At 41.1% G+C, this 13,244-nt stretch overlaps 1 protein-coding gene across 2 annotated transcripts in view; it reads right to left on the bottom strand.

Moving 5' to 3' along the window:
* The window catches only part of EXOC3L4 (exocyst complex component 3 like 4), a 103,657-nt gene extending 92,896 nt beyond the window's left edge, over positions 1–10,761 (bottom strand). Inside the window, exon 1 of one of the 2 annotated variants that reach the window (XM_036749770.1) lies at positions 10,511–10,761. The gene's annotated coding sequence lies outside the window, so the exon portion shown is untranslated. The remainder of the gene's footprint in view (positions 1–10,510) is intronic. The other variant, XM_036749768.1, reaches the window with a different exon arrangement.
* Positions 10,762–13,244: the final 2,483 nt, after the last annotated feature.

Below are 13,244 nucleotides of genomic sequence, written 5' to 3'. Positions count from 1 at the left end.
AAAGGTAATGAATGCCTGAGCTGAAGTGGCAACCATGTGAGTACTGAGGAGATGGATGTCAGAGATGCTTTGGAGGTAGAAGTGACAAGAGTTGGCAACTGATTCGATATGGGAGTTTGGAGGGACAGGGACAGGGAAGCAACTGGTACTGACCTCAACAGAAATAGAGAAGTACTGTATAGTGAGGAAGAGGGTGTGGGAGATAATGAATTTCATTTTGGATATATTAAATTTGATGTGCTTCTGGGACATACAGTTGAAGATGTCCAAAGGGCAGTTGGTGATGAAGGTCTGGAGCTCAGGAGAGAGACCGCACAGACCTGGAAGTCATCTGCACAGAGATATTGACTGACTACATGGGTGAAGTCACCAGGACTAGGGACATGGAGAAAGAATAGAAAGGGATCTAGGATAGCTCCTTGGGGCAGAGAGGTTAGGGGACCAGATATGGAGTAGATTTGGTAAAGGAAACCTAGAAGGAGCAGTCAGCAGCCAAAATCATCTTCATAATGCCTAACATGTCTGACCGTGTTATTCCCCTGCTCTGAGATCTTCACTAGCTCCCTGTTGCTTACAGGCTCAAAAGCAAAGCTAGCTTCACCTAGCTTTCGGTGCCTCCACAGTCAAACGCCATCTCACCTTTAGTCACCCAGCTCATGCTGCTTCCTCAGGTATATTTGATTCTTTAGCCACCTGACCAAAGTCCTGATCCCTAAGTATACTGGCGTAATTAGTAAGGCAAGTGACATTAACTAGCCGTGGGACCATGGACAAAAATCATTTTCTTGACTTGAGGTTCAGTTCCCTTGTCTGTAAAATGAGGATGATAATTATATTCTTACCTAAAAGGGCTAAACTTTGTACCAAAGAAGAAAACACTTTGTTAACCTTGGATTAATACAGAAATGGGATTTATCGCTATTATTTTTCCTAATTAGTCCCTCCTTCCTGGGATTCCTTTCCCACAAACCCTTTTTCCACTATCCAAATCCTAGTTGTCTTTTCAGGCCTTGCTCAGAGATCATCCCCTCCAAGAAGCCACGGTTTAACCTCTTAGCCAGAAAATAGATCCTCTTTCTAAGATCATGGTTGATCATCTCAGATAGAAATGATCATCTGTCAGCAACTCGGACTTTGGAGCCCCCATACCTCTCCTAGGAAAAGAGCCTGCTGGGGCTTCTAGCTCACTCTGCCTCTCATTGGGTCCCTGTATCACTTCTTGGCTCTGTCTGACCACTCCTTCTTGGTCTTCTTTGCCAGATTCACGTCTCACCTCCTTACTGTAGATAGAACCCAGTTCCCTGTCCTGCCCCCTCTTCTGTTGTCTCCTAACTCTTGTCCTCATCAGTTTCTATAGGCCCAATTGTAACCTCTCCAGAGATGTCCCCTAGATCTATACAGCTAGTCCTATTCTCACTCCAGAGCTTTAGGCCCTCATGATTTAGAACTAGATGTTTCACAGGAGCCTCAAACTCAACATATCCAAAAATCTAACTCATATTTTGTTCACCAAATCCACTCTTCTTTCTAATTTCTCTACTTCTGTTGAGGGCACCCTTATCCTTTTATTCACCCAGGTTCACAGCCTCAGAGTTATCCTCATCTCCTCACTCTTATCACCCCATTATGTTTAATTAGTCACTGTATCATGTCATTTCCACCTCCAGAAGACCTCTCACTTCCATCTCCTTCTCTCCACTCACACGACCACCTCCATAACCCAGGTCTTCATCACCTCTTATCTGGATTAGTGCAATAGCATACCCCTTAGTCTCCCTGCCTCACATCTCTCCCCTCTCCAATCCATCCTCCAAAGTAGATGCCAAATTAACATGTGAAGTACTTCACAAACCTTGAAGAGTTGTAAAATGTTAGCTATTATTATTTTATCTGACCCACTCAAGAAGCACCAGTGGTTCCTAATCGCCTCCGGGGCTTGACATTTCGAGGCCTTCCCAGCCTGCCTTTCCAGTCTTGTTATATTACTCTCCTTCACGCACTCTTCAATTCTGCCAAACTGACCTTGAATTTCCTCCCACTTGACATTTCATCTTCTGTCTCTGTAATGCTTTCACATTACACACACACACACACACACACACACACACACACACACACATAACACACTCATATGTGTACATCTTATTTCCCCCAAAAGAGTGTAACCTCCTCAAGGGGAGATACTGTTTTTCTCTTTGTAGCCCTGTCGCTTAGTATGGTGCATGGATGGTACACTGTGGGAAGTGCTTCACTATTGATCAATTGACACTCCTGAGGGGTGGGACTATGGTCTAGCCTCTGTCTCCCTCATAGCATAACCTCATATATGGTCCTACATAGGTGCTTAAGGAACATTTATGCTTGCCTGATAGACATCATGATATACTAACATTGATGGACTGACTAACAGAGTGGAGATAGGCTAATGGATTGAAAATTAATGGACTGATGGATTGAGGGCCTGACAGGCTGATGGACTAATTGTACCAATGGCAGGAAGCTCATGGCACATTTTAGACCAGGGATAGGCAGTTGACCTTGGATTGAGTCTTGTCGTTAAGGAGGCAGATCTCTCTTCCCCATTCTCTACCCCAGGCCTCTCTTGTCTTCATTCTTTTACTCTCCTCCTTTCCTCTTTTCCAATCTGTGCCTTGGGCCTGTCAGTGACCCTTTCTATTCTTTCCAGAGTCTCTAGGGAGGTTGGCCTGAGTCTGAAGAAAGAGGTTTGGGCCCAGTCTCCTAATGAGGAAACTTGTTGGGGGTGGGGGTAAGAGGGTGGGGAGTCTGTGTGAGGAATCTAGGAGAAAAGGCATGGTCCTGGGGTGAGAAGGGTTGGTATGTGCTAAGATCTATAACAAAGTTGAGTCTGGGGGAGGGGTACTCTTGGAATGTGTGTGTGTGTGTGTGTGTGTGTACATGCATGCCTGACCGCATGTGTACTAGGTGGTAGAGCTGGACACTGAGAAAGAGTCTGGGTGGAAATTCCCAATGCTGCGTGAGCTGCTATGGGCTAGTGGCCAGACCATACTGTTGGCTCAGGGAGATAAAATCATAAACTAGTGCCAAGACCTGGCCCCGAGATAGCAGTCAGGCCTCCTGAGTCTCCTCCCCCTGCTTTGTCCCTGGCTTGGGGGGGTGAGGGTAAGATTAAGGAGATGACCTCAAGGGCCTTGTGGCCTTAGAGGGTCCCAGTCCTACTTTTCCCTCCTCCCCTCCCCCATCTCATTCTTCTCTTACTTCTCTTTGAGTGGAAAATGGCACCAGAGGAAAAGTTCTGGACCAGGAGTCAGGAGACTGAGATCTTCTGACTCTGCTACTTCTTAGCTTAGTGATCCTGAACCAATCTCTTAATCACTCCTGGCCTCAGTTTCCTTTAGTATAAAATGAGAATGATAGCATTATCATAACTTGCTTATTGCCTCACACGTTCAAAAACACAATTAGGAGCTACTGTTTTCTCAGAGCACTCCATCTGGGTCTACTGCAACCAGGTAGTGCAGTGCATAGAGCACCTGGCCTGGAGGACCTGGAGCACCTGACCTCAGGAAGATCTAAGTTCAAATCCCACCTCATACACTTATTAGCTGTGTGATCCTGGGTAAGTCACTTTGCCTTAGTTTCCTCATCTATAAATTGGGCATGATAATAGTTTCCACCTCCCAGAGCTGTTGTTATCTCATATCAAATGAGATAATAATTATAATAATATAATATATAGTACTATATATCATATATTATAATATATCAATATAATCATTATATAGCAAAATCTTGAAATTTACACCGATTGAATAAATGACCAAGAAATCCGAAGAGAAATTTCAATGAGTGACTTCTTTCATCCCAGAATTGCACAAGGTCAACAGAAGCAACAGGGAAATAGGAAACAGAGGAAACACCTCCTGCTCCCCAACACACACACACACACACACACACACACACACACACACCTGCCATTGCCAGCACAGGGGAACCTGTGATTAGAGATAGGGACATATATAGCCCGTAAGGATATATGTCTGAAGGCAGAAAGAGTCCCTGAGAAAGTCAAAAGGCCAGGGAGGAGGGTTGTTGGGAGCCCTGGAGAATGACAGCAGACAGCAACACAACAACCAATCACTAGCAAGTGACAAGAGCCCTCAGACCCAGATAGCCCTGGCCAAAAGGCTTCAAGGCTTCCCAATACCAGCTGGGAACCTCAAAGATTCAAATGGGCTAGCTCCAAGTGGGCAGTAAGAGCAAAAACCCAGGTGACCCAGAGAGAGACCACACGCCACCCAATAGTGCAGAAGAGAACAAAGAGCCTGGCCCTTAGATGAAGCCCCAATTCATGAATTAAAGCAGGAGAAATGAGTAAATCAAAGAAGACACTGAAAAGTATCAGAAGTTATGGCAACTCTGAATCCATAACTATAAGCTACAACAGCTATAAGCAGAGACTCAAATGAAAAAAAAGGATTGTCCATGAGAATTATATAAATACCTTCAAGAAATAAAGAGATACAAAATGAAATGAAACCTCTGAAGGAAAGAACTGAAAGGAAACTAAATAGCTTAGAAGAGAAAATAGTAAAGCTTAGAAGAGAAAGTGGTAGGAATTCCCCAAAACTAGAATAGACCAATCAGAAATCAATGGCTCCACAAAATAGTAAGAAATATTCAAACAAAATCAAAAGATAGTAAGATATCTGATATGGAAAAAAAAAAAACCTAACCTGGAAAACAGGTCAAGGAGAGATAATTTAAGAATCAATAGACTTGCACAAACAAAACTAATGCAGCCAAAATTAGAAGGAAAACAGGAAATGGGAAAAAATTTACAGCAAGTTTCTCTACGAAAGGCCTCATTTTCAAATACATAAGGAACTGAGCTGAATTTGCAAAAATATATGTCATTTGCGAATCGATAAGTGGTCAAAGACAGTGTTCAGAAGGAAAAATCAAAGCTATCAATAGTTACATGAAAAAATGTTCTAACTCACTCTTGATTAGAGAAATGCTAATTAAAAGAACTCAGAGGTACCACCTCACATCTATCAGATTGTCTAATATGACAGAAAAGAAAAATAATAAATGTTTGAGAAGATATGGGAAAATCAGGACATTGATGCATTGTTAATGCAGTTGTGAACTAGTCCAAATATTCTGGAAAACAATTTGTAGCAATGCCCAAAGAGCTATAAAACTGTGCATGCCCTAAAGGGCATAAAACCCAGCAAGACCACTATTCGGTCTGTATCCCAAAAAGATCAAAGAAAAAGGAAAAGACCTACGTGTGCAAAAATATTTATAGCATGTCTTTTTGTGGTGGCAAAGAATTGGAAATGGAGGGGATGCCCATCCATTGGGGAATGGCTGAACAAGTTGTGGCATATGATTGTGATGGAATACTGCTGTGATATAAGAAATGATTAGCAGGTTGGTTTCAGAAAAACCTGGGAGTGATTAATATGAACTGATGGAAAGCGAAGTGAGCATAACCAGGAAAACATTGTCCCCGGTAACAGCAATACTATAACAATTATCACCTGTGAAAGACTTAGCTACTCTAATTAAGACAATTTCAAATGACCCATGATGAAAAAATGCTATCTTCAGGAAGAGAATTGATCAGCTATGAATACAGGTTGAAGCATACTTTTTTTTTACACTTTATTTTTCTTGTTTGTGTGTGTGTGTGTGTGTGTGTGTGTGTGTGTGTATGTTTTCTTTTGCAACCTGGCTAATGTGTATTTATGTTTTGTATGACTTCACATGTAAGCACACAATAATTTATACATAATTGATATCATATTCACAAATAATTGACGTCATATTGCTTGCCTTCTCAAAGGGTGGGGGAAGGGGAAAGGAGGAAGGGAGAGAATTTGGAACTCAAAAAAAATTTTAAATGAATGTTAAAATTCTTTTACACATGATTGAGAAATATTTAACAAAATAAAAATATAATTTTAAAAAATCATTAGACTCCCTGAAAATTATGCTCCCTTCAATATGTAGGACACTATATTTCAACAAATCATACATGAATGCTACCCAGACCTATCAGACCTACCCAGAACTAGAGGATAAAGCGGAGATAGAATCTACATATCACCTCCTGAAAGGACCTCCAAAATGAAAAGTCCCAATAATGACATTAGCTAAAATCTAGAACTCCAACATCAAAGAAAAAGTACTGTAAGCATCTAGAAAGAAACAATTCAAGCACCAAAGACCTACAATCAGTATCACATGAGACCTATCAGCTTCTGCTATACAAGAGGACAGAGATCTTCGAATACAATATTCTGAGAGAAAAAAAGATAGTGGCTTCTAATCAAGAAAAATTTACCTTACAAAGCTGAGTACAATCCAATAGGGAAAAGATGAGGAATGGACCTCTCATGTAATAGGAGAGTTTCAAGCATTTCTGATGACCAGAGCTAAGTAGGAACTTTGAAATAAAATCACAAGGAGTCAAAGAAACCCAGAAAAATAAATTTGTTTGAAGAATTAAAAGGAGTTGTATGATGATGTAGTGCTAACATTCTAATAGAGAAAAAAGAAAGAAATTTCCCTTCAGAATATTAATGTTTTCAAATGGTAGTAAGGGAGTTAACTAAGAAAAAGAAGACCTGTGGGTAGATTTGGTGTTGTTCTGAGGGCTTGGAGAGGGAAAACAGAAAGGAATTTGAAAAGAGGAATATACAAGTGTAGAAAGGAAAAAGAATGGATTATCACTTGGGATTTCTTATAATTGGGATGAGTGAGAAGGAAAATATACAACCATGGTAGAAGGTGAAGGAGAAATTGGATCAGATGAATCTTACTTTTATCTGAATAGACAAAGGTTCAACATACACACACATATACTAAGAACTTGGTGTAGAAATATATCAGACTCTCTAGGGAAAAAAGAAGGGATAAGGTTAAGAGAAAGGATGACACCAGAGAAGAAAAGTCATAAGCAAAACACATTTTCTAATGTTACAGGGAAAGATTAAAAGGGAAGAAGAGAAAACAATTGGAATCTAAAGGAGTACTTTATAATTCCTCTTAGCCAATTGGGGGATGGCTGAGCAAATTTTGGTGAATGAATTGCATATAATAGAATATTGTTATAGTGAAAGAAATTCTGAAAGAGAATTTCAGAGAATACTGGGTAGTTGTTTGTTCTTTGTTCTCAAAGATGACCATGACATGGGGCAGCTAGTTGGCACAGTGAGTAGAGCACCGGCCCTGGAGTCAGGAACCTGAGTTCAAATCCGGCCTCGGACACTTGACACATTTACTAGCTGTGTGACCTTCAGCAAGTCACTTAACCCCACTTGCCTTGCCTTCCCCTCTCAAAAAAAAAAGATGACCATGACATCAGGAAGGTGATGCCATGACTTGCAAGTGAATTGGATTTAAGTGAGGGAGGACTGTGCAATGTCACCAGCCTCACTGTCTCCTCTGGAGCCTTCTGGGTCCAGTGGCCAGATATAGATCAGGACAATTGGAGATGGCACCAGATGCAGTGGGAGACCATGGCCTCTTTAAGCTGAGATCTTTCCCAGGTCTCAGTTTAACTGAAGCAATGCCCCTTCAGTGATTAAAGCTAGGTAAGAGATGAGGCATACACACACACACGTATGTATGTTGTTTGTATGTAAACATATATATGCATATACACACATACATGTGTCCATACACATACATACACACTCACACACTATCTATATCTATAGATGTAGTGTGTGGGTGTGGGTGTGGGTGTATATATGTGTATATACATATATGTATATGTATGCATATACGTACACACATATGTATTTATGTGCGTGTATATATGGGGGGTATATATGTACGTGTGTGTGTGTGTGTGTGTGTATACATATATACATAGGGAAGATCTTCAGGGTTTCTGGCCAAAACAGAAACATTTGTTATTTACGTTTGGTCTGAGCAATCAGGGCCCAAACAGTGACCCTGTGAACTTGGGCTGGGACCTATTGTTGGCCAGTCAAGGAGAGCCAAAGTGATTTGAGTTTATGGCACGGTCCTTAAGAAATAAATTTAGCTCATAAACCCCAAGATACAATGCGAGGTTTCAGCTATCAAGATTTACATTCTTTTGGGCAGAACACCCGCAGCCATGGGTATGATATGTGAACAGAGGGAGAGGAAGGGGCAAGGTAAGGCAAGGTGGAAAGAAGGAGCTATGTTGCCCAGTGCCAGTTAGTCCCCAGTGGGTAGTATGGATTCACACAAAGAAGTCAGCAAAGTCAGGAGAACAATTTCTATAAGGACAGTAACACTATTTTTTTTTAAAAAAAGGCAATTTTGAAAGATTTATGAATTTCTATCAAAGCAGTGACCCACAATGTCTCCAGAGGACCTACGATGAAGTACGTTACCCGCATCCTGACAGAGTGGTGACAGACACAAGGTACAGAGACGCATTTTGGGAAATAAGTACTCTGGGAATTGATTTTGGCTTGGTTGTGCTCACTTGTTTAAAAAAAGGCTTTTTTCCCTTTCATTTAATGGGGGATGGAGGGATTAAGGTTAAGGATTAGGGATTAGTAATAGTGACATCCCTCCCCCAAAAAGGAGGTACATTAAAATCTTAAAAATTCACAGAACAGAAGGCAATTCAGAAGAAAGCACAGATAAGCAAGACGGTTTTTAAAGTAGCTTGTAGAATTTATTATATACTTTTTTAAAAGCAAGCTGTGTGAAATAGGGATTCACTGCTACACTGAGAGTCCTCTTTTTTCTGTCATTCTCTGTGTATGGAAATGCTCCTTTTTGATGTATAAGTTCAGAATGAATTTTTTTATTAATAATAATAAAGTAGAGGCTCCATGGTTTAATGGATGGAGCAGTGGACTTGGAGTCAGGAAGACTTGGGTTCAAATCCCACATCAGACAGTTGCCAACTGTATGATCCTGGTCAAGTCACTTTACCTGTCTATGTCCCCATTTCCTCATCTTTAAAATGAACGTTGGACTCAGTGGCCTCTAAAGTCTTTTTCAGCTCAAAAAGTACTTTCCTCATAGCAACCCTGTGAGGCAGGTAATGCAAAAATTATTATCCTTATTTTATAATGACGAAACTGAGCTGGGGTGGGGGCAGGGGAAGGGGGAGTGATGTTCATCACACCGAAAATCAGTGAGGGTTTCTAACTCCCAAATTAGACCTTTTCCCTTCCAGAATATTGCCCTACCTCCTCTCATGAATATCAAGCTGCATTCTCCTCCAGCAAGATTTCCTTGTCCAACCCAACACTCACTGACCACTGATGTCTCCTCAACTCCTACAGAGCTGATTCAACATTTCTTAAGATCATCAGTTTAGAACTGGAAAAGTTCCCCCACCTCAGGCCGGACTGCTGGTAGACCCGCTGTACAGGTGAGACATTGTGGGGGCACAGGGCGCCCAGGTAAGCCCCCCATTTACAGATGAAGAAATGGAGGTACAGATAGGGTTCAGGGTCACATAGCTATCAAGTGCCTAAAGTGAGATTTGAGCCTAGGTTTTCTTGATTCTTGACCGAACAGCTCGGTGCCACAGTGGATAGAGTGCTGAACCTAAAGTCAGGAAGACTCATCCTCCTGAGTTCAAATCTGGCTTCCGACATTTACTAGCTGTGTGACCCTGGGCAAGTCACTTAACCCTGTTTGCCTCCATTTCCTCATCTGTAAAATAGGTTAGAGCAGGAAATGGTAAACTACTGCAGGATCTTTGCCAAGAAAACCCCAAATGGAATCATGAAGAGCTGGATACGACTGAACTGAACTTCTTGATTCCAAGCCCCTTGCTCCAGCCACTACTCCACACTGAGTGCCTCAGTGCGCTCAAACTAATACGGCTTGTGAGCAAGCCTCCCCACCAAAATCAACAACAGACATTAATTAAGTCCCTGCCTTGTTCAGGTCCATGTACTCACTGCTGGGGATATGAAGACAGACACCATCCAGACCTTGCTCTCAGGAAGCAAACAATCTGGCAAATGCCACATTTACAGTTAAATATGGTACAAGGTGTAATGTGATTGGGGCAAAGGAAAGGTCCAGACAGGATCGTCTAGGAAGAAGAGAGGGAAAGGTGGAGGGAGGACTCAGGTAAGGTTTCCTGGAGGAGGGGGCACTTAAGCTGAATATCTTACCTGCTTCCTTCAAAAACAGGTTAAGGATCTGTCATTCAAGATTCCCACTAACCTTTCAGAGATTAAGGTACAGAAGTACAGATTGCCAAACCTAAGAGGAACCTTAGAAATAATCTAGTCCAAATCTTTCCAGACACGTCAAATAAATTAACCAACATTTATTAAGCACCTTAACCACCCTTGCCCCACCTCCTACACCCATCCTCATTTATGTGGCTGCTAGTTCCTAGAGGCAGTAGCTCAGGCAGGGCAGTTCACTCTGTGATGGGCACCAGGAAACTAGTTGCCAATTCCCTAGATACCAAAGGGATACCCTCTCCACTCTCATTCCCTCGCACCCTCCCACCTATGCAGAAGAATGGTGCTGCACCTACCAGCTCTACAAAGAGGTCAGGTCTCCAGTGAAAGTCAAGCTGAAACAGCTGTTCAACTTCTTGGCCCCAAGTGGCAGCCAGCCCTGGGATGGGAGGTCTGGGAGGACCAGTAACTGTGGGTCTATTCTCCTTCTTTCCCACACTACCTTTCTATGTGTCTGTTCCTTCCTCCTTCTCTCTCTCCTTTTGGTTCTACCTCTTTCAGTCTCTTTCTGTTTCTCCAGCTGCTTTCACTTTCCAAAGTGAAAGCAAACACATCGGGAAACACGGCAACTTCTATGACTTTTGCCTTAATTGAGTCCAAGATGGAAATGTTTAATTCCTATGAGTATAAATCAAGTTATCCTTGGAGAAAACAATCTGGGGTCACAAGGTCACAGATTTAGAGCTATAAAGTACCTAAAGGGCCAATTAGTCCAGTGCCTCAATTTTACAGATGAGGAAACTAAGACTCCAGGACTCACTTCAGTGACTTGCTCAAGGTTATGCAAGTCAAAACAAACAAATGAATGAAAAAGCATTTACTTGTTCGGTCATGTCTCTCTCTTTGTGACCCCATTTGGGGTTTTCTTGGCAGAGATCCTGGAGAAGTTTGCCAATTCCTTCTCCAGCTCATTTTACAGATCAGGAAATTGAGGCAAAGAGGGTTAAGTGACTTGCCCAGGGTCACATAGCATCTAAGCTTGGATTCAAACTCAGGAAGATGAGACTTCCTGACTCTAGGCCCAGCATTCTATCCACAATGCCATCTAGCTACCCAGAAAAGACCTTAGGAATCATCTGTTATAAGGCTTCAGCACATAGTGAGTGTTCAGAGAGTAAAGAATATCAAACTGTCAGAGCTGGGAGGATCCTCAGAGACCTAGATCTAGCTTCTCTCACTTCCCTTACCCACTGCTAGAATTCCCTGACAGGATGTCATCACTGGATTATTTCCTTTTTTAAAAAAATATTTTACTTTTTCCAATTACATGTAAAAACAATTTTTAACATTCATTTAAAAAAATTTAAAGTTCCAAATTCTCCGCCTCTCTTTCCTCCCTTCCACCCTCCCTGAAATGTTAAGCAATTTGGAATGCATGTTCAATCATGTAAAATACTTCCACATTAGTCATTTTGTACAAGAAGACTTGAACAAAAAAAAATGAATGAAATAAAAGAAGGAAGGAAGAAACTGTATGCTTCACTCTGTATTAAGATAATATCAGTTCTCTCTTTAGAGGCAGATAGCATGTTTCATCATGAGACCTTTGGGATTGTCTTAGATCATTTTAGAAATATTCATCTATTTCTTTTAGGTTGTCAGATCGTTGGCATATAATTGGGAAAGTAGCTCCTAATAATTGCTTTAAATTCATCTTAATTGGTGGGTGAATTTGCTCTTTTCATTTTTGATACCGGTAATTTGGTTTTCTTTCTATCTTTTAAACAAAATTAATCAATGGTTTGTCTATTTTATTGTGTTTTTTTAAATAAAACTGGCTTTTACTTTTATGTATTAGTTAAATGGTTTTCTTACTTTCAATTTTATTAATCTCTCCCTGGATTTTCAGGATTTCCAATTTGGTGTTTAATTGGGGATTTTTAATTTGTTCTTTTTCTCGCTTTTTTATAAGTTGCGTGCCCAATTCAGATCTGCTCTTTCTTTATTTTATTGAAGTAAACTAAAAGTTTAGAGTTATATATTTACCCCTATAGCATCCTATAAATTTTGGTATGTTGCCTTGTCATCATTCTCTTTAATAAAATTATTGGTTGTTCTTATGATTTGTTCTTTGGACCACTCATTCTTTTTGTTGTTTTTGTTGATTCATTTCAGTCATATCTGACTTTTCAAGAACCCATTTGGGGTTTTCCTGGCAAAAATACTGGAGTGGTTTTCCATCTCCTTCTCCACCTCATTTTGCAGATGAGGAAACTGAGGCAAACAAGGTTAAGTGACTTGCCCAGGGTCACACAGCTAGTAAGTTGTCTGAGGCCAGATTTTAACTCAGATCCTCCTGACTCCAAGGAAGATATCCTGACTTTGGGGCAACTAGGTGTCATAGTAGATAGAGCACTGGTCCTGGAGTCAGGAGGATCTGAGTTCAAATTCAGCCTCAAACATTCACTTGCTGTATGACAACTCCAGTATCTTTGCCAAGAAAACACCAAATGGGGTCATGGACCGTTGGACATGACTAAAATGATTCAACAACAACAACAAACAACAACTTCCTGACTCCAGGCCCAGAGCTCAGTCCACGGTACCACCAATTTTTTTTTAATATAACTCAAGAGTTTATTAAATAATATGCAAACCACAAGGATGTATTCCTACAAGATTGTGACAAAAATGTGTATGCTCCACTTTACTGTCATCTTGTGCTTTCAGTTTGGTCTGGTTCATTCATTCAGTCAATTGCTAAGTGCCTACTCTGTGCTAGGCATTGTGCTAAGCATTGGGGACACAAAGAAAGGCAAAAAACAAACAAAAAAACCATCCCTACTCTTAAGGACTTTGCAGAGAACATTAAAACAACTATGTACAAACAAGAAATTTGAGATAACCAAAAGAGAAAAGGGGCTAGCTTTACATGAATCAGGAAAGGCTTCCTGTCAAAGATGAGATTTTAGCTGGGACTTGAAGGAAACTGGGGAAGCCAGGAGATGGAGAAGAGGGGAGAATTACACAAATGGAAGAAAGCGAGTGAAAAACTCTAGAGTTGGGAGATAGAGTCCCAAGTGAGGAACA

This window comes from Trichosurus vulpecula, chromosome 3 (assembly GCF_011100635.1).
Source record: "Trichosurus vulpecula isolate mTriVul1 chromosome 3, mTriVul1.pri, whole genome shotgun sequence".
Classification (NCBI taxonomy): Eukaryota; Metazoa; Chordata; class Mammalia; order Diprotodontia; family Phalangeridae; genus Trichosurus; species Trichosurus vulpecula.
This window is presented reverse-complemented; position numbering and strand designations above follow the sequence as displayed.